The 22290-nt window shown below is 42.7% G+C and overlaps 1 long non-coding RNA gene across 1 annotated transcript in view; it reads left to right on the top strand.

Annotated features, from left to right (window-relative positions):
* Positions 1–22290, top strand: part of LOC310763379 — a 66757-nt gene that overhangs the window by 7871 nt on the left and 36596 nt on the right. The window lies entirely within an intron of this gene.

The raw sequence follows: 22290 nt of genomic DNA, 5'->3' as shown, positions 1-22290 counted from the left end.
GGGACAAATAACAGGCAGAGAGAAGGCAGAGCCACGAGGAAGAGGCATGGGGGAGAGAAAGAGCACCTCAATGTCATTCCCCACTAGCCTGTCTCAGCTTCCCCAGGAATTAATTCTCTGTGGCTAAAGCATGTGATCATGATCTACCAAGGAAGAGGTGTTTTTGACCATGCGTAGAATGCCTCTCACTCGCCACTAGGCAACCAAGCCTTTCCCAAAGGGGATCAAGGCCAAAGAGTCCAGGTCAGAAGGCGTCGCCTCCAGGGAGGCTCAGGTCCTGGCATTTCCCTTTGTACAAATGCAGCACGGTATATTCCAGAGTGTGGCTGTGTATTGATACGTTGTATTGTGTGCGTTTAAACTCACCGACTTTCTGAGATTTTTACTCATCTTTGTGAACTCTTCCCTGCCTCTTCAAAATCATGGGGGTGGAAGAAATCTAAATGTTGTTGTTGTTGTTGTTTAGTCGTTTAGTCATGTCCGAATCTTCGTGACCCCATGGACCAGAGCATGCCAGGCACTCCTGTCTTCCACTGCCTCCCGCAGTTTGGTCAAACTCATGCTGGTAGCTTCAAGAACACTATCCAACCATCTCGTCCTCTGTCGACCCCTTCTCCTTGTGCCCTCAATCTTTCCCAACATCAGGGTCTTTTCCAGGGAGTCTTCTCTTCTCATGAGGTGGCCAAAGTATTGCAGCCTCAGCTTCAGGATCTGTCCTTCCAGTGAACACTCAGGGCTGATTTCCTTCAGAATGGATAGGTTTGATCTTCTTGCAGTCCATGGGACTCTCAAGAGTTTTCTCCAGCACAATTATTCAAAAGCATCAATTCTTCGGGGATCAGTCTTCTTTATGGTCCAGCTCTCACTTCCATACATCACTACTGGGAAAACCATAGCTTTTACTATACGGACCTTTGTTGGCAAGGTGATGTCTCTGCTTTTTAAGATGCTGTCTAGGCTTTCCTCCCAAGAAACAGGTGTCTTTTAATTTCGTAACTGCTGTCACCAACTGCAGTGATCATGGAGCCCAAGAAAGTAAAGTCTCTCACTGTCTCCATTTCTTTCTCTTCTATTTGCCAGAAGGTGATGGGACCAGTGGCCATGATCTTAGTTTTTTTGATGTTGAGCTTCAAGCCGTATTTTGTGCTCTCCTCTTTCACCCTCATTAAGAGGTTCTTTAATTCCTCCTCACTTTCTGCCATCAAAGTTATATCATCTGCATATCTGATAAGAATGGATAGGTTTGATCTAATAATCACCTCTCCCCCACCCATCAACTATCTTTTCCTGTCCCATCTTATTAATCTCCTCTGCGTTTTCCCTCTCAACAGTGATTCCTGTTAAGAACCACCTGGGTTCTTGTGCACCAAACCTTATGCAGCATTAAACCTGTTGGTCATGAATGTGCCACAGAAGTGGGTTGGGGTGTGTGTGTGTGTGTGTGTGTGTGTGATTGGCTTCTTCTAGGGAAGGTAGCCAGGTGTTTTGGCCTACAGCTTCCATCGTCCCCAGCCAACATGGCCAATGGTCAGGGATGAGTGGCGTTTTAGTGCAAAACTTCTGAAGGACACTGCTTTGGCTATCTCTGGAGGTTTATTTTTGGAGGAAACCCAGATATAACCTTCTAAACGAGCTCCGTCAGTGGAGCTGCTCAGTGAGTTACCATACAACGGAGTAGGCCAAATACCTTCCCTGAATAAGATGGTGGTGATTGTGGTGGTGGCCGCGATAACAATAATAAGTCCCAACGTTCTGCACATAATGTAGTAGTAGCTTACAGCAAGGCAATTAAAACACAGTAGAATCAATTATGAAATTTAGGCCCATAGAATCAAGAATTAAGACCAATGGATAGCGCAGTCGGTAGACCATGAGACTCTTAATCTCAAGGTTGTGATTTCGAGCCCCACCTTGGGCGGAAACTACTGTATTGCATGGGGTTGGACTTAGATGACCCTGATGGTCCCTTCCAATTCTACAATTCTATGCTCTCTGAAATCAAAAGAAGGAAGTCTGTCTAGACACACTCAGTATTCCTGTGAATTGAATTAGGATTTCACGCCAAGACTCTCCCTGTGAAGACTTGCTGATTTCCGCGGGACTTACTCCAAAGTAGGTGCTCAAAGGCTTACAGTCGTGGGGCACAATCCTGTGCCTGTTTATTCAGTAGTTGAGCATATTTCCCTGTAAGTATGCAGAGGATTTTTAGCTTTAGGCAAAGCAGAATAATACTTTTCCTGTACTTTGGGCCCACAATGATGTTTCCTCCCCTTAAAAGAGTCACTCCAGAGTATTCCAAATTATTCCTTTGTAATGTTTAGCACTTTATTTAAAAAGGAGAAAACACGTAATGCACAGATCGGATCAACTTTTGCCTGTTTTGTAAGAGGAGGTTAAAAGTTCTGATCAGTATAGTTTCCTTTTTCAACAGCTGGGCAACCCGTTTCTTTATACCTGCCATGAAAGAGACTACAAAAGACCTAATGCAGATTCATTGGAAAGCAGAGTGTTGTGTAAATAATATGATCTTACAGTTCCTAAGAAAGCGTACATGGAAAGGAGTCCAGTTCAGCTATACATTCTCCCGCCCAAGCTCCACTGAGACGAAGGGAATCTGTACAAAAACATTTTCGTCCCCCCTTCATCGCAACGAGACCTGCGCAGGATCGTATGGAAGGCAACTCCGCTATGGATTAAAAATAAAACAGAACAACGGCACTGTTGTTGTTTCTTAAGTCACCTTTCCCAGCGAAACATTTCTGTGCTGTAGAAAACAAGAGCAGGGTACAGGAGAAATGTTTACATCTTGACCTTTTCAAATGACCAGGATCGATTTTTAGCTAGGCCAAATATCAACTTTCAAAAAGGTCTATCCGAACTACGTCGGCTCAGCTGCCCGGTTTTCACGGCTACAATGTTTTACTCTTAACGAAACTTATAGGCTCCTACAGAGGTATCTTTGTCAATGTCAGCTGGACGGCACAAGCCCTTTAAATACAAAGGAAGCCAACCGGTGCAAACGCGCAACTGACTTCTCCGTCAACACGGTTTGTAATAAACCTTACAATCCCATTCCTACAGCAATGTAGGGGGGGGGGGAACAGTTGCAAAAGCCGAGGATGAGTAACATCTGGCAGGAAGAGAAAGTAAAAAAAAAGCACCACCATCACCCGCTTGTCCTTTGTAAGTGTCGCTTATGTTTGCAAACTGCAGAAAGATAGGAAAGGCATTTACTTTAATTTCCTATTTCCCAGATATTTTCCATAATCGGCGTCAGACATTAGTCCATGAGTTCATTCCAGAGAAAGATAGAGACACCGAATAGAGATTTTAGTGGGATTTACTCCTAGGGAAGCGTTCACTGGATTGCATTGCAGTGTGCTCTTGCCTGGGAGTAAGTCCAACTAAAATCAATGTTAAGCAAGCACTTAGGTGTTCAACGGAGTAATGAATTTGGCTGCAGTCCTAAACCCACCTTCCTACAGGTTAGTAAGACCCACTGGACTTGGGGTGGGGCACTTATTTCTGAGTAAGCATGGTTAGCATTGCGCTGGAGAGTTAATTCGGTTCATATAGGAGCAGTATACACCGCATAAATAGTTCACTTGGGGAGGGGGGTTCCGAACAGGCATAGCAGGATTGGAATCTAGCAGAAAGTTGAAACAGATTAAAGTTGTCCAAAATCTTTTGTCTGGGCTCTTCATCTCCAAATTGGGGGTGGGGATCAAAGGCAAATCCGCCAGAGCCCGAAGCAACACCTCTTTGGAACAAAATCACAAATCAAAGCCTCTGTCCAGCAGGGATCCGGCCCTCTCTTTTCAATGCCTGTTTACAGGGGTGTTGTGTTCAGGGTTACCTAAGCGCGCTAGCGCACACTTTGCCACTTGTTTGAAAATAAATCCCACCGAAAGCAGCAGGATGTCCTCCCAAATTTGTGAAGCGGGAGAATGGGTCTCTTTTGCCATTCTATTATTTCATTATTTCTAGGGTGACCCGGAGAACCACTGGTCCATTTCTTGTGTGTGTCAGCATCTGTGCTTCTTGAAAAATTCCGGATTGGTTGAATTTAGGTCAGATTCGGCGAGACGCGTCTTATCTTCTTGGGCAAGTGTGTATCTCCTCAAGATTTCTTAAGGCGTGAGAAATTTGTGCGAAGGAAGCGAAAGGATGCACTTTTGCGCTGTAGATATAAAACATATCCCTGGGCCACGGAGAAATAACAACCACACCTATATCTGGGTTGCTATTATCGTTACTTCTGCTACGACTATTCCCAAGGGCACTCCTGTTCTCAAGCTCCTGTCCCTTGCAACGGAGGCGGCCAGGAATAGTCTCAAGGGGAGTTTACATACTTCAGCTGCTTCTTCAAGAGGCCGTGGGGAGGGAGAAGGTAACTTTAAAAAGAAACCCCGAGAGGAGTAGCCCTGGTAGTCTCCTGCAGCAAAACCAACGAGTGGCGTCGACTAAAATACTAACAACTTTACTAAGGCGCAAGCTTTCCTGGACTGCAGTCCACTTGCATCAGATACATGAAGAGTTATCCTGAGTTACATGGATTGGGGGGGGGGTGACGATTGCAAGCAGAGAAATGCAGCTATGGGAAAAGAAAAAGGCCGTGCGCGTGGCAGCATCCTCGACCTTGCTTGCCCTTCCCAAGCGAAGGGCCCAACTCCGTTCAAGAGGCACCGCCAGGTGATCCGCTTCCCCCTTTTTCTCTCGTAATGCCGGCTCTTTTTTTTCCTCTACGCTAGGAAAACTAACGTTGCCCTTGGGCGCGCAGTGGTGATCCAGGGAAAAGAAAAATGAACTGATGCTTTTGGATTTTGGAGTGAAGGAAGGAAGGAAGGAATCTGGTTGGAGCGACGCAGCGTCACAAGTGGCGAAGGAGCAGCGAAGAAACTCCTCGGCGTCCTGACTTGGAATCAGCAGCTGGTTTCCTCTCTTAGCGCGCCTCTAGGTCGCCACCGGGTCGTCTTGGTAGCCTTTCTCTTCGCTTCCACTGGTAGGACAACTTTTCAGGAGGCAGCTGCGGACAAACGTGAGCGACGTCGAGTCCTCCGCGGGCCAAGAAAAGCGGGGATGGGAGACATCCGGGATTGCCGAGAGAGAGAGCAAACTTGAAGTTCTGCTTTTGGCTGAGTACTGAGGAAGAAGGACACCCCGCTCCTCCACTTACTTTTCTCTTTGTCTTTTCCCAGAAGTTTTGACTCAGTTTTCGGGATGACTGACGAAATTCTGCAGTAGGAACTTAAAAACCCGTCCTGGTCATGAATGCTCTGGATTTTCCTCTCTATGCAAAACAACAGCAATTTTTATCCCAAGCTCTGATTTCACACGCTAGTATTCTAGCCTTGGACGCATTGTTACTGGGCTGCTTGACCCTCCCGGGCACGGCTTACTCAGAAATCGGTCCACTCCCGTGCTGTACTGCTTAATCCCAATGAACAGCGCAAGGGCCTGTGAAGATACCGAAGCCCCACTTCTTCCAAGAAATGGGGGATAAGATCCGGGGGTGTAGAAGACAAAGCAAGGCGAAGCAACTTGAAGATGGACCACTAAGAAAAGAAATATCTCAGTGCTACACTTTATCTCCAGGTATACACACTCAATCAGTGGGGATATGCTTAAAGTTGGGATTTCCAAGCTAGGTAGCTGCAATATAGACAGACGTTTGCCAAGGACTTCAGAGTTTGCGTCTGATGAAGAAGGCACAAACCCATGAAAGCTTATGTCACAAATACCACTTTTTATACTTCATAGTGCCATGAGTTTCTTGCCATTTTTGATACAGCAGATTAACAAAGACATTCTTAACATCTTGTAAGAACAAATCAATGCAAATTTGTTCAAAGTGCTTCCCATGCATTATCTAGCTTTAACTCTTACAACAATCTTGTAAGGTAAGTCAGGCAAACCCCATACTGCAGATGGAGAGACTGAGGCTACGAGGCTCCTTGGGAGTTCTGAGCTTATGCTTCAAGGCTGTGTACCAGGTAGCTGAAATCTAGGTAAATGTTGGCCATGGATTTCAGATTGCACATGTGATGGAGAAAGCTCAAGCCCATGAAAGCTTATGCCACAATTACACTTGTTAGGGTCCACATGCAGCCATTCAGTCCTCTCTGTCTGGCCCTTTAGGTTTTCCCTAGACCACAGCCCTTCACTAGTCTTGCTCCACACTCACCTTGAATGTTTTTGTCTGGCTGGAGGATAGAGAGAGGTCTGTAAGCATTTATAGAAGCCAGGTACACGGGTGGCGCTGTGGGTTAAACCACAGAGCCTAGGACTTGCTGATCAGAAGGTCGGCGGTTTGAATCCCTGCGACGGGGTGAGCTCCCATTGCTTGGTCCCAGCTCCTGCCCACCTAGCAGTTCGAAAGCACGTCAAAGTAGATAAATAGGTACCACTCCGACAGGAAGGTAAACAGTGTTTCCGTGTGCTGCCCTGGTTTGCCAGAAGTGGCTTAGTCATGCTGGCCACATGACCTGGAAGCTGTCTGCAGACAAACCCTCGGCCTATAGAGCGAGATGAGTGCAGCAACCCCAGAGTCGGCCATGACTGGACCTAATGGTCAGGGGTCCCTTTACCCTTTACCTTTAATATTGACATTATTGCCCTGCTCACTTTTGCCTCTGGCCTGTGGTTCTCAGAAAGTTGTCCAGAAAGTAATGTGGCCCTCAGACTGATAAAGGCTTCCCACACCTGCTGTATACAGTTACCTGGGAGTAGACCCATTGAATTAAGTGAATTACTTTTGAGTAGACATGCCCAGAGTTTTGTTGTGTGTCTTTCAGCAAAGATGCAACAGCAGGCACTTTACCTCATTTTTGGTTTGTTCACTTTTGTTATGAAAATATTATCTCTCATTTTTAAACTTGCACTTGTAGATCCAGTCTTGAAATTATCTATCTCATAAGAAGGCTCTTCTGCTCCCAGCCACACCATCCCTCAATATCTTAGGAGGCTAAATGTTTGCCTAAGAGATTTTAACCAAAGATTGCTAAGAGTTTTGAAGTTTGTTGACATGTGCTATAGAGCTGAGAGCATTGAAGTCCACAGTTCTCCAATGTGCAAGCCCCACTGAAACCAATGAGTGTGGGGTTTTCACTGGTTAATTGGTGCAATCAGGACCCTCGTACCTACGGGACCGCCTCTCCTGGTATGCCCCGCGGAGGGCCTTAAGGCCCATAAGTACCAACATTTTGGAGGTCCTGAGCCTCAAGGAGGTTAGATTGGTCTCAACTAGGGCCAGGGCCTTTTCAGCACTGGCCCCAACTTGGTGGAATGCTCTGTCACAAGAGACCAGGGCCCTGTGGGATTTGACATCTTTCCACAGGGCATGCAAGACAGAGCTGTTCTGTCTGGCCTTCGGCTTGGACTCACTCTGACCCCTTATATGGGATTTGATATATAATTTTTCCCTTGGCTTTTTTGCTGGCCCATGTAGGACTAGCATGGATAGCCAGCTCGGGTTAATATCTGATGTTTCCTCCCTTTATGGTCTTGATTTATGAGCTACTACTAAAATGAGGCTGCATTTTAAGCTGTATTTTAAGCCATATTTTAATTAACTGCCCCCTATTACATTTTATTGTAATTTATATTTGGTGTTAGCTGCCCTGAGCCTGGCCCTGGCCGGGGAGGGTGGGGTATAAAATTATTATTATTATTATTATTATTATTATTATTATTATTATTATGACAGAGCAATGGTGGATTTGGACATTCTGATACCAGTCGTGGCATCATAGCTATAAGCAGCTGTCTTACATTTACTGATTCAAGGAAGGAGCTTAAAATTTTCTCTCGGCAATAAATTATTTGTGTGTTACTTACTTTAATTATTATCATTAATAATCATGGCCATAATACCATTAATATGCTGTTATACATACGGGGCATATGGCTTGTTACCGAGTTTGGTAAGCAAAAAAGGAGATTAAAGTTTAAACTGAAGCCATCTTTATCAACTGTTTTGAAATAGACTGGATTCTGACTAGAAACATGAATCCTTTGACTAGTGGGTGAAAAGCAAGGCACTTCATCAGTTAATAGATGGAGTCCCATGACAGATCTAAAGCCATATTTATTTGCAACATAAAGCTTTTGATGTAGAACCCAACATTCCATAATGTTTAGTGTTGAAAGCCATGAGCACAGTCCAGCCAAGGGCCCAGCACCTTAGTCACATCTGTTGAGAGCAATGAAATTTAAATATGCTAACTTCTATGGAATAGCGCTTCATGCTTCCAAAATCTTAAAACTTTTTTTAAAAAAAGGTATCAAAATAATCACAATCAATTATTATTGTTGGGTGATTGGCAAATGTTAGTGATATGCAGTTTAACTGCTTTGATTTCAGGGGGTCTACTCTGAGTTGGATATAACTTCTTATTGGTACAGCTGGTTTTTCTATCATTTTCCATTGAAAGGATGTTGCTAAATTATGAGAAAACAACATTCATAGACATATCCTCCTCTTTCTCGCATAACACTGTGTTGCAACATTTCCAAATCAAACGAATTAGTCCCCCTAAACTTAACCCCAAAGAGTCAAAGGGTGCAACCCATAGCGATTTTGTGCAACTCCTCATCATTTGAATAGATCTGTGCAGGGGAACTTTTTCAGTATATTCTGCTTAAATTGCATTGTTCTAGAAATACTTTCTTGCAAACAATACACCCTATGACTGCAATCTTATACTCATTTACATGGGAGTGTCTCACTGACCACAATGGGCCTTATCTTTGAGTTGATTGTACTACAACTTTAAAACCCATCAATGTATGTGGGAATGTTTTGAGTTATTTTGAGTTGTTAAATACGTTAAACATATTTACAGCCCGATTCCTCCGCCCCCCCCCCAAAAAACCCAGTGATTTCATCGCAATTTACTTCTCAATGAGTTATGTTTGCGATTGGAGCTTAGGTTGGTTAAGGATTCCAGCGGCACTAAACTCCCGGATAAATATTGTTTTACTTTGAAGCATATTGAAGTGGAAGCTAAACATCTAAAGCTACGAATCTGAACGCAAAAGCTAACGTCCTTGCCCTTCTTTTGAATTGTCAATCGTGGTTCGGTGGCCTGTATTAATAAATTTTCCATTTAGTTATTCCTCCATTAATTTGGCTGTTTTGGGACTTTGAGTAATCCTTGTTAAAATGAGAAAAAAAGATTCACATTAGGGCACGGATGCTAAAACGCAGCGCAAAAGCCTATTCTGCTAGTTCTTTGTTTTGCCAGGACTTGGAAAGTGTTAGTAACCCTCCAGGCGAGAGGAACACCCACCCACAGCCTGTGTGTGAGAGAGAGAGACAGAGAGAGATTTCAGTGGGTCGTCATATTCCTTCCAAGCTGGATAAGTTTCTTGATCTCAACAGATTAGAGGCTGCTTGTTGACTCGCATCCAACGCCTTTTTAACGACTTCCCAACCACCCAACTCGGAAAAGCTAAGGCGGGCCAGTTTAACTTTCTCTTTACAAACGTTGCAAGCCAGAAATCCTGGTGATTTTGTTGTTGTTGTTGTTCCAAATGTAATATTTTGCTTTTACTCCTCTTCCTTAGACCACCAGACCAATAAAGGTGTGAACTTATTCATGGGAAGGGGTGCGTGCGTGGGAGACAAGCCATGGGTGGGCAATGGGGCAATAGCGGAGATCATACTTTGAAAGTTGCAAATGTGCTCTCGGCAGGCTTATCTCTTCTCCCTGGAAGATCATACCATTCTAGTGAAGTTAGACCTGACCCTGGGGCGAGCAAGACAACGCAAATCGCGCCTTCCACCTTGGACTTGCTGTTGTTTGAAGGGTGCCAGGATGACAGTTTTTTTTTTGTTTTGTTTTTTAAATCATTCATTTATTTTCCCGGGGAGGGAATGCTACTGGCTTCAGCATGGTTATGCTAATACAGATCGAAATGCAAAATGATCATTTCATTTCTGAGACCTTTAATATCTGCTTCCTTGGGCGGCTGAGTGCACCCGTGAATAATTTATTCCGGGTGCCAAATGCAACTAGCATTTCTTGAAGAAATTAAAGAGTTTGCGGAATACTCTGGTTTTTATTCATTTCCTTCTCTTTTAGGGGGCAGGAAGATGTGCTTGAAATCAATGGAAACTTAATAACCAGGGGAGGGGGGAGGAGGAAATCAAAGAAATAATCCCGCCAAAGCTTCTTATAATAAAACAGCTGGCTTTAATAATTCAAGACTCCGAAATAAACAAATCATTGGATTATATCGCAATATGAGAATTGATGCATTTCAGCGGCAATCCGGACAGACAGGGCAATAATATTTTATTTCACCTTCCAATAAATTATCCTAGGAAAAAGTTCTCGCTTCAAATAGGTTTCGGTATTGCTCACTTGGAAGGCGAGGCTCTTCCCGCCCCCCTCTGCACGTTAATTTTCTTTTTGCAGTTCTAAGAACTCCAGTGATGAAATTAATTAAAAAGTAATATTTCCCCCCTCTCGCTGAAATAAAAGCGAGGCGGTGGAAATAGAATTAACTCTCAACATTTGCTCCGGATTTAATAATAATAATAATAATAAAACTTTCTGGATTCTATGGCCAAGAAAAAGAGAACTTGGATCGTTCCCCTTCTTGCTCGTTCCTTCTTTCTTCATCCCCTCCTCCGATAATCTATTTTTGAAGCCAGCTGTAAAAAAATAATAATTGTTTGCCAAAAATTACCAATTAAAGCCGCTTTCCCCCGAACAGGGTATTATCATCACCAGTAAAACAGTAACTCGAAAACACGGACAAGATGTCTTCCTTGAGAAGCATTTGGCGACGAAGCAACAACTTCGTGACAAGTGAAGAAACAGTCCGTTCAAAGCTATCCCCCTTTGGCTGTCTCGCTCTCCAAAAGCCCTTTAGGCACTAGTAATCCCCGTGTGTTGAGGTGGCAGTTCCTAAACCGACTTACCTGGGAATACTTCCCACTGCAGTGAGTCTTACTTCTGAGTAAGATTACACTGTTGCTGGCATTGATTCTTAAGGAGGTGCTTACAGGAGGCGTAGGTGGAGAACTCCCATACGCAGGAGGGCTGGCTTACCATAGTAAGGAAATTGAAGTTTATGCACAGGAAATTCCATCTAAAGAGTTCCATCATTCTCATGAGACCATTAAGTCCAGTGTCTAAAATTACCAAACCACATGCAGCCCATTCCAAAACACAAACTTTGCTGGGCTAAATAGTCATTCCTTCGTTCAAAAATTTATATCCTACATTTCACAATTTTTCAAAGAAGCGCTCCACAATAAAATATACAATATGCAAAATTTAAAATTAAGTTTCAAAAATTTAGAACCTCAAGTATTTAATCAGAAATAATTTAAATGGGGTCTTAAGTTTTCTTCTGGAGATGTCGCTGAAGGCCTCTGGACTTACATATGTGTATAATTAAAAGCTGGGTGATTGGTAATTAGCACACAACTGAAGGGAGAGAATAAACACAATTATAAGTCACACTTTATCCTCTAGCAGTGTTCCATTTAGGTGGCCAGCAGTCCAGGCTGGCATAGAAGCTATTCCTCCCCTCTTCTCTACTCCAAAAAAGAGAACAATCACACTTGAATGGGGGTCTCACCACTTTTACATTTTAGGAATGTGCTGAGGTTTTAAAAGCACACATATGCATTGTCTTTTCCATTGCAATTCCACAATATTCTTCAAATCCACCACATATCTGGAGTGTGAATGTAATGACAGGAATCCCATAAGATGATGTAGATTTTGCGCAGCTGGGCCCTAACAATCTTTACTTAGATGTAAGTGTGTTTAGGATAGGAATAAAATTCTAATGATTAAATGCAGTGGCTATTTACACAAATATGGTCCCTAAATGGCTTCTGAACATCTACCTTCAAGAGCGTGCATTATCTATATAATTATATACCGTATTTTTTGCACCATAACACTCACTTTTTTCCTCCTAAAAAGTAAGGGGAAATGTCTGTGTGTGTTATGGAGGGAATGCCTATGGGTGGCATGCCTACGGATTTTCCTCCTCTAAAAACTACGTGCGTGTTATGGTCGGGTGTGTGTTATAGAGCGAAAAATATGGTAACTACAAGCATATGTGCCCATATTTAAGTTTGCCTCTCACACTTCATGAAAAAGTAAAGAGAGATTTATGACTAGTATCTCCAAAATAAGATGCAAAAAGGTAATTCTTCAGACTTATTCATACACCTCCTGGACCATTAAAATAATGTGATCTGATGGATTTGAAATCCACCTGATTTGCCATTTTTAAACTGAAAAAGAAAGAGCAAAGAGATCTCTGATATAAATCTGGGAGGTAAAATCTTTTGTAACCCCTCATATTCCTGTGAATAAATTAACATTCTGCAGTTCTTAGAATCTTAAGTTATGCTGTTTTAAAAATATTTTGAATGAACACACTTTGTGTATACTTTGCATGAACATTCAGGATCCTGAGTTCATGTTTTTCTAGAACCACTGCTAGTTTTCTCAATTTAAAAACACACACACTTGTTTCAAGATTTTATGAAATCACCCCTTATGTTTATACATGCAAACGAATGCAGGAATAAAACAAATACTTTTAAACAATTGGTTTAAAATTATGCATCTCTCTCCTTTTATCTTAAATGTTCAGAGAAAAGACAGTCACATCTTGAGGTTTTTATATGAAAAAGAAGCCAGACCATACTTCTGAGTGCAGGAATTAAGGAAAGGGTCTAGTTTCTCCCTTTAAAAAAGTTAGTTCAGAAGTTTACCTCTTTCCCCCTCCTTTGATAAAGTTACCCCCTTAAAGAAAAATACAGCTGTTGCTAATCTCCTCTGGAAGGACTGAGTCAATTGTTATTGACTTTGGACATAGATAATGTTGACAGAGATTTGGAGTTAAGAAGGGCAGTCAGACAAGAATGCATGCAAATGGGTCTCCTCACAACTAGACCCATCCCAGGATAATCTTAAGGGCCCAGGTTTTAGGCTTCGTCACGGGTAGGTGATGAAGGAAAATCCAGGTGAGTTATTTTGGGGGTCATTTTATTTTTATTTTTATGTATATACCTGCCCATCAATAAATATTCACTGGGTGGCTTCCTTCGAAGCACTTTATATCTGAAGCATCTTCCCCAGCAGCCAGACATGCAAAAATTTCAGCTGCAGTCCAACTGCGATTAAGCATTACGGACAGTTTCTTCTCATGCTAGGAAGATCCTTTTGATCCAATTGTTGATAGAATGCAGCGATGACAATGTTGTTCATGAACTGAAGAAAAAGAACACTCCGTGTGAGAGGAATCAGGGACTCCTGAGTGAGAAGATCAGAAACGGCAGACAAGATTCCCTGAAAGATAGATTGCCCACAAGCACTGTTATTCCCTCCGCCCAAGAAGGTTCAGCTAAGCAAGGGGATGTTGGGTGCATCAAGAGGCCTCACTAGCATCCCGTGTCACCTCAACACATGTATATTCCAAAAACTTTTCCAAGGTGCAGGGGTTCCATAGCAGGAAAATAGGTGTGGAAAGGGTGTCCTAAAGGCAGAAAATGTGAAAACCAAGTCATGGCTATTGGCCCCAGGTCCTGTTTATGTATCTGGTTGGACATTGTGGGAAGCCTGATCTTCTAGGAGATAGGTCTTTGGTCTGATCCAGCAGGACTCTTCTTATCTTCTTATGAGCTGTAACCCAGTTCCAGATAGCAAAAGCTGCAAACCGATATCAGGGGTTGTTATGTCGCCCTATGTTGTTCATGTGAGATTGCTAGCCCAAATAAAAAAAAAAAAGATTTTGAGTTTTCTTACACTTTGAGGGTTGTTGTTTTTCTCCCAAAACTCATACCAAGAAGCAAAATAGTAATTGCTAAAGTCATTCTTTGAACATCTGTATTTGTAGATAATTATGAGTAGATTGATTCTCTCTTGCCATGGTGTTTACTACAATATAATCCAAGACAATTAATGGAGATCAATGGCTTCTAGTCATGATGTTTCTGCGTTCCAATCCACTATCAGAGACAGTATGCCTCTGAACACCAGGTCACAGCTACACCATACATTTAAAGCACATGGATCCCCAACCAAAATATCCTGGGAACTGTAGTTTACCCCCACATTGCTATAATTTCCAGTACCCTTAACAAACTACGGTTCCCAGAATTCTTTAGGGGAAGCTATGTGCTTAAAATGTATGGTGTGGATGTGACTCCAGTTGCTGAAAAATGTGAGTGAGAGAGTGCTATTGTTCTGCTGTCCTACTTCTGAGCTTCCCATAGACATCTGGTTAGCTTCTGTGGGAGCAGAATGTGAGACTAGGTAGGTCTTTGGTCTAATCCAGAAGGGATATTCTAGCATTCTTAACTTATTTGTCACATTTTTATCCTATCTTTTCTCCAAGGACATCCATTCAATTGCCAATACCACTGTCATTTTGGCACAAGGTCAAGACCCACCTGTTTGCCTGGGCTTTGGGTATTTCTATTTATATTGCAGATGTCTAAACCATTCACATCACAAAGCTATTGGAATGGTGTAAAATTAGATGAAATAAGAAAAAAAATATAAAATGCACAGTCTCAATCAACTAAGAACAATTAAAAATATTTCTACAATTGCACAGTTAATATTTCATAAAATGATGGGGTCACATTTCATGGAAATTCAGTACAGTATTAGTGTGTGGTTGCAACGAAGGAGACTGTGGGTAATTTCCTTTTAAAAAAATGAATCATAATTTTAAAGTTTTGTTATGATGTTTTTACCTGCTCTTGTAACTATACTGCAATTGTGTTGGTTGCATTTAATTTTTTTATTGTGCTGGGATCATGTAATGAAGGGTGAGTCATAAGTACCCTTAACAAATAAAACAAATAAAAGCTCATCTGATTCAACACCCTGCTGAAAACAAGTGTAGCTAATATTGTTGCTTTGCTAGAGAGGCAATCCTGGGCCCACACCCCATTTGATGTAATTTAACTTACTTCTAAATAAGCATGCATAGTCTTCTATTTCCTAGGTGATCCAGGATCTGATTTACTGAGAAGGAATAGATCCCTTTCACTCTAAATGAGCTGTTATACCTAGTGAGATCATTGCAGAGTTTTGCTCTAGATCCCCTTTCCAAAGAATGTATTTTTGTGATATAGGGTGGGAGTGAGGGTAGGAACAGGGGATTCTCTGTTGTGGCCTCAGCCCCTTTTAATCCCTCCCCTAACCCTACTGAAATTTCACATGCCGTGACCCTGCTGAGTTTCAGAAAACAGCAGAACATATTTAATGAATCCCCATTACTTTGTAAAGTGAGATGTGTACTGTATGTTTATTGTATACGAAGACTTCTGATACAGATTTTATCAGTCATACTTCAACACAAGGTTATACACGTATGAACACTCTGACATCAACAAGCATGCTTAACTCTGTGCTGGATTCTTATAACAGCTGTGATTATGATGTTTGTGATCTTTAGGGGATTAAGGCTGCAATCTAAGCACACTTAATAGGGAGTAAGCCTACTGACTTCTGAGTAAACATATTTAGGATTGTACTTTTTTGTATTGGCATCTGACTCAAACTTTTTCAGGATGAAAAGTGCTTTGAATTATTCGAACGACAAAGCAGTACAGAATTCAATACATAAATTGCTATATTCATTATCATTATTTTGCAGCTACACAGTCACATTCAGCAGTATTTCACTGCCTCTGTGTTGTATTTTGTGTTGCTTTTGTCTTCTCCACCACTTGATAGATTAAGAAGCACCATTGCTTTACAGTATGATACAGGCTTTTGTGGTTATTCTCCTTTGTATACGTTTGGCTTATTATTAATTTCCTTTTAAGCAGCCAAATAATGAGACTGCCTTGCATCCCTCTGCAGCATGTCCTCCTCATATTGACATCTCATTACCTGCAGGATTTAGCTTTGACCTTAATTTGCAGAGTTTCGTTCTCCCACTGGTATTATGTTAAACTCTCATACTTTTCTGGTTTAATGGAAGAGCAGAAGACAAACTGAAACAGAGGTTCTCATTCTTGGAGGTGGAGATAGCTATACAAGTTTCCCCAAGGATAACAAAGACAAATTAAAGATGGGGAGCTCATTTGGCAGCCATCGCTTTTATCCTGCATCTGGGAACAGAGAACAGAAAGGTTCATGTGTGTGTTGATCTGTGTCCCATTGGCCTCTAGCGCTATCATTCAGCGCAACAACCAATGAGGAAAACACTGCCTGCACAGTTTCAACTTCCTGTCTTTTTCATATATGCACATAGCTTGCTGGCGGAAAGCAGGGACACACACACTGCCTAAAGGTCCTACAATTGTCAGATCTTCTGTGCCATCAGAAACTCTAGTACAGTGGTACCTCGGGTTAAGAACTTAATTCGTTCTGGAGGTCGGTTCTTAACCTGAAACTGTTCTTAACCTTAGCTAATGGGGCCTCCCGCTGCTGCCGCACAATTTCTGTTCTCATCCTGAAGCAAAGTTCTTAACCTGAAGTACTATTTCTGGGTTAGCAGAGTCCGTAACCTGAAGCGTCTGTAACCGGAGGTACCACTGTACTCTGTGATGCTAGAGGGCCTTTGGAAGTCATGACCCAAACCACTCACTGCTTAATGGAAAATTCTAGGATCCGAGGTCCCAAGTGCCATCTTGGGACAACTCAATGAGTTCCCAAGTGCCACCACTATAGCTAGAGCCTTCTGCAGAACATCACTGCTTTTTCAGAATTCTGCCTCCAACAGCTCAGCCACTAATTTCCAGTCACTCAAAAAGGGAGAAAACAGGCCCCACTGATTTCCCTGGGAGCTCTGTCCTCGGAACTGTACTCCTTAAAACAGTATCCCTATCACTCCAGGCCGAGGGCTGTTTGCAAAATTAATCATGATCATAAATAATAATTAATAAGAAGAAATAATGAATAATAAATACTAGACACCCTATGGCCAAAACCCCCTTGGGACTTCACACATCTAATTAACAATATGCACAATTTACTGCACAAATAAACCTACAAGCAGGGATCAAGAGTTCCCAAGGAAAATGACAAATGAGGGAGGTGAAAATGTGAGCAGTTGTCAAATCCCTATAATAAAGGCATTTTACTAAAGCATTTTCAATCTTCACACCAAAGCCAATCCTCGGTCCCCCCCCTCTCCTAAATTTAGAGAATGTATATATGTAGCATCTCTACCACCAACTAGCAGACATGTGGGTTACAAGACAAATCAGAGAAGCTGCCATAAATCCATAGAACTGTAGAGTTGGAAGGGACCCCAAGGGTCATCTAGTCTAAACCCTTGCAATGCCAGAATCCTGCCCACAGCCATCTCTGGGTGGGCTCGATTTACCAACCTTCTGGTTAACAGCCAGACCCATTGTGTCAGAGCAATGAGGGTCTTTCAGAACTTGACAGAACACTACAGAATGGTGACAATTTCCCTAAATGAATGGTTAAGGACAAATAATCCAGCTCTGTATAATTAATTTGCACAATAAAAACCAAGTGAGTCTAATTACATTTCAGTAGTCAAAATCTACTTTGTACGGCAATCGGCCCTACCTGGACTGTTATGCAAAACCAACATGGGGGTGGTTTTAGGCTTATGAAGTCCAGTTAAGGCTGATTGCTTCATAATGCAGGTTTTGACTGCTAAATTGTAGTTAGACCCTACTAGCGCTCAACACTACCATAGTGCAACATCTTCACTTGATTGCCAACACTTGCCATGCATTTCCTATATTCATAAGGCATGAATCCAATTCTGCAATGTGGTGCTAGAGATGGGAATGATCTGGAAACACAGATTTCATACTAAAACCTGTCTGTCTAATGTTGCCTTGAGCAGTGGTGTGATCTACCAACTCAGCTCCATGATATGAAACTCGCCAGCTAATTTGAACAAGCCTTTTGCCCCTCACAGATGAGCTGCTTGAATAGATTGTGAAAGCTTTGGAGAGAAATATCTGCGGAATATTTTCCAATGTGAAATTGTAGACATTGGAGCAGCCCATCCTGAGCTAGGCTTAGAAAACTAATTGTCCTCCTAATTTGTGACTTCCTAACTTGTGATGATAATGTTGATATGGCACAATCTTGGGCCATATGATATGGGCTGCAATGCTTCTAACTATTTAATGACCACAGTGACATATTATGAAAGGCTGAAACAACAAACAACCAGTTAAATTGTTTATCTGATGCTAATCAAAGGGAATGACCATTCTCAGAAAGTGTAAATACCACATAGATCCTATCGGGCAGGGATCACGTTTTATAAAACACAACTCCGGGCTGTCCCATGCCTCCCCCCCTTTTTTTCTCTTTTTCTTTTCTTTCTTTCTTTCTTTCTTTCTTTCTTTCTTTCTTTCTTTCTTTCTTTCTTTTTGCTGCCTGAGTCCAGCATTTTCAAATGGCACCCCACTTCCCCCACCCCATATCAAGATGCACATGAGAATAATAAATTAAATCATTAACAATTTCCTGCCCTTTCATGACACCCAAGATCATCTGCCTGAGGCCTGGCTGTACCTAATGGTAGGGTCAGTCCTGCATCTCAGATAAGCTAAAGCAGAGAATGGGGAACCTGTGGCCCTCCAGATGTTTCTGAACTACAACTTCCATTACCCCTGACCACTGGCCATGTTCTAGAGACACAATCCATCTGGTCTTATGGATTCCTCCCCACCCCCACTGCCCACATTTCTATTATCAGTGGTGGCTGCAAGGGCAAAGCAGGGTGGAGTGGTGTTGCTTCCCTGCCCTCCCAATGTGGAGGTCACTGCCAGAAACTGCAGGTACAGTGATGGAGCCAATCCAATGCCCCCACTGCCTTGCCCATGCCAACCTCACCACTGTCTTGCCCCCTGCCTTTTGGTTACCGGCAGTGACCTTCACATTGGGAAGTCAGGTAAGCAATCTCAGCCCACTCTGCTCCACCAACCGCTACTGCCTATGATTTAATTATATGTGTATTCCACCCTTCTCAAGGATATCAAAACAACATACCTGGGGTTTCCTCCATTGCTTCTTAACAACAGCCCTGTGAGGTGCAATTAGGCTGAGGCATAACTGTTGCTTGAAAACCATTCAGTAAGATTCATAGGCGAGTAGAGGTTTGAACCTGGGTCTCCCCTGTCCTAGTCTGACATCTCATCTGCTACTTACACACTGTTTCTTCTCTGCATATGACATCTTCCAGCACAACAGCCCTATGCATTCTGGGTAATTTACTGCCCACAGGCCATACTAAAAGTTATATGTATGGTAGAGTGGAGAAAGTCTGGCTTTCCAAAACAATGCTGGACTACAGCTCCCATCATCCCTGACTATTGGGCATGCTGGATAGGGCTGATGGGAATAGGAGTTCAAGGACATCTGGATGGCCCAAGGTTCCTTGCTACTGATGTGCGGGCTGTAGCAAGGATCCAAACACTGGGAGACAGGCAAAAAAGAAAAGAAAAAGCTGGCAACTGCCTGTGACAATGACTCAGCAAATTAAGATAATGGGAAATGGAATGGGTTCTACAGAAATACTTTGCAAGTCATCCTTTGTACTCAAAAACAGACTCGTTAGGGTACCAATACTGATTGTTTTCTGTGGGGGTAAAGGAGAAAAGTTAGGCTAATAAACATTCTTCTTTGCAGGAACTCATGCTTACGTTCACAAGGCAGATGTTATATCGTCAGTTCAGTTCACCACTACAGCCATTATGTTCTATTTATGCTTCACTTTATTGTTTGTTTGTTTGTTTGTGGTTGGGTGGGTGTTTTTATTTTACATTCCTATTATTGTTTCACTCTTGGAGAGGAGGAGGATATAATATATTCATCTTTATTATGCAAAGGGAAAAAAAATCTGTGTGAAGCATTTAATAAAATGCTGCTTCCCCACAGCCAGGAGCTGTACAGTTAGCTATTCTTAAGTGAATGTTCCTATTAAAAATGGCTCGTGACTGCACTGGCCAAAGCTAGCATGGGTCAGAAAAAGAGCCGTGCTGATAAATAAGGGCATGTGCAGCATAGTATAGATTTACGGATGCCTTATGATTAAAATCTCTGCTGGTGCAGATGACTATCTCTGCTGCTCTTTCCCTTGATTATTTTGGTGCTCAAGAGTGATCCTTGGATGGGAAGAGAAATCTTAAAGTTACCTTTTTTTAAAAAAAAAGATTGCACAGCTCTTTATGCTACCATGCCACATGGTGACACAGATAACAAAAGAGCAGGTCCAAAAAGGACTAGTGTGCTGGTCCCCTGGGCTAACCGAGAGGCAAGGTCCAAGTCCAGTCCGAGGTCAAAGGTGCAGTATGGAGGCAGTCCGTAAGAGTTGAAGCTGGATGCAGGGCAGGTAGTCGGGTGAGGTCAGGAACTCCGGCAGGATAGCAGGACAGGGTTCAGGCAGCAACTGACAACCAACAAAGTTGCTCCCACAACTTGGGACTGAGGCTGGCTGGCTTTTATCTGCCCCAAGGCACAGGGTGGCCCCGATCCTCAGGTGACTCGCCTCTCCTGGCCTGGAGGCAAGCACTCCTCCTGCGGGAACTTAGTTCCCTCCGCCTCTCTCCCCTGAGCCTCTGCAGCTCAGGAGAAGCTGGAGGGTTACCGGACCCAGAGGCAACCTCAGCTTCCCCTGATGGGGCTGAGAGTGGAGCACCTGCAGGCAATGGGTCCTCCACCCCCTCAGGAGCCAGAGCAGACTCAGCTGGTGCCTGCACCTGAGGCTCCAGCACAGGTGAGGACCCTTCAGGCTCATGCCCCAGCCCCGGCTTGGCTGGTTCTGGAGGCGGGGAATCCTGTGCAGGCTGGGATTCCTCAGGTTCAGCATCCGAATCCAAATCCCAGGCCATCACACCTAGGCAAATTAAGGCAGGAGTGAGGGACCTTTGGTCCTCCAGATGTTGTTGAACTACAACTGCCATCACCTCTAACAAGCATGACCAGTGGCCAGGGATGATGGGTCTTGAAGTTCAGTCTACCAAATGAAATAAATACCTGTCCTTTTCAGCACTCCATACGGTACACATTACCTGCAGGTCTGAGTTGGAATGTCTAAATAATAGCTTGGTAGGCTCACTGAAATGGTGATGATACCCTGGTGCATATGGTTGATGCTATGGCCAGGGTCATCTTCTGCCAACCCACCAGGTACAGGGGTGTGAAGAAAGTTGATATGAAGCTACTGGCAGATCATGGTGATCACCAGGGAGTTGGCTGATGTCCCATTGTTTAACAATAGCAGCAACCCCTCTGCTGCCCAAAATTATAGTGCTGAAATAAAGAAAGCTTAGGCTAACCAGGGGTGGAATTTTGTATGGAAGGACTGTGAGCTCCGTTCAGTTCTGATTGTCAAAACAAATTCCTGGGCTCATAATTACTTAATGCTAAGAGTATGTCTTTTGCAGCAGGCTGTGGTCAGTTGATCTTGGAGATCTACTAAAAATAAAAATTGATCGCACAAGCTTCAAGTCTGCTCACTCCATAATCGGTCCTCCCACTTCCTGCTGCAAGAGAGTTGGGGGAGAACACGTATGCACTTGCAGACATGGCCTAAGCTAATGCTTAATGCATTTGGAAAACTTAGGTCTTATCTGCAGGGCACATTCATCATACTCCCACCTGTATGGTAGCAGGAAAAACAAATGCATGTCACTATCTGTCAGAGTTCTGAAGTGCAACTGGTTAAACAGGGCAGCCAGGTAATAATTCACTAGGGATAGTAGTCCTGAGTGTTCACAGCACTGCAAAGGAAGTCTACAATCTTGTTGTAATGCAGTTCCATGCAAATCACACAGGTCCAATGTTCATCAGTTAAAGACTATCCATTGGAAGCAGATCCCACAATGCTCGGCTGATATCTGCACATTTATTTCCAGTTACCAGAAGCGGAAAACATATTTTTCAGTTTAAAGAGAAATATCACATCGATAGACTGACTGGAAGGATCCAAAATCGACGAGATCAGAGATTTATAGAAGATTAGGAAAATTTTACAGAATATATGCATAAATTAAGTGATAATCAAATAACGTTTGTAAGCTTTAATGAAGCTCTGTAACAAGAAATGCTAGAGGTTTTAGAAATGTGTAAGAAATTAAGAAGGGAAGGAGTATCAGGCAAGTTGAGGGAAGTCAAAAATAGAATGGATATAAAAAAGATGTATGATTTGTATAAATTTTGTATTGGAAAAATTGAATAAAAATAATTTATATATAAAAAAAGAGAAATTTCACATCTATTATGCTTTTACCATACAGTGGTACCTCAGGTTACATACGCTTCAGGTTACATACGCTTCAGGTTACACACTCCG

Source organism: Podarcis filfolensis (genome assembly GCF_964270895.1).
Source record: "Podarcis filfolensis genome assembly, chromosome: 5".
Taxonomy (NCBI): domain Eukaryota; kingdom Metazoa; phylum Chordata; class Lepidosauria; order Squamata; family Lacertidae; genus Podarcis; species Podarcis filfolensis.
This window is presented reverse-complemented; position numbering and strand designations above follow the sequence as displayed.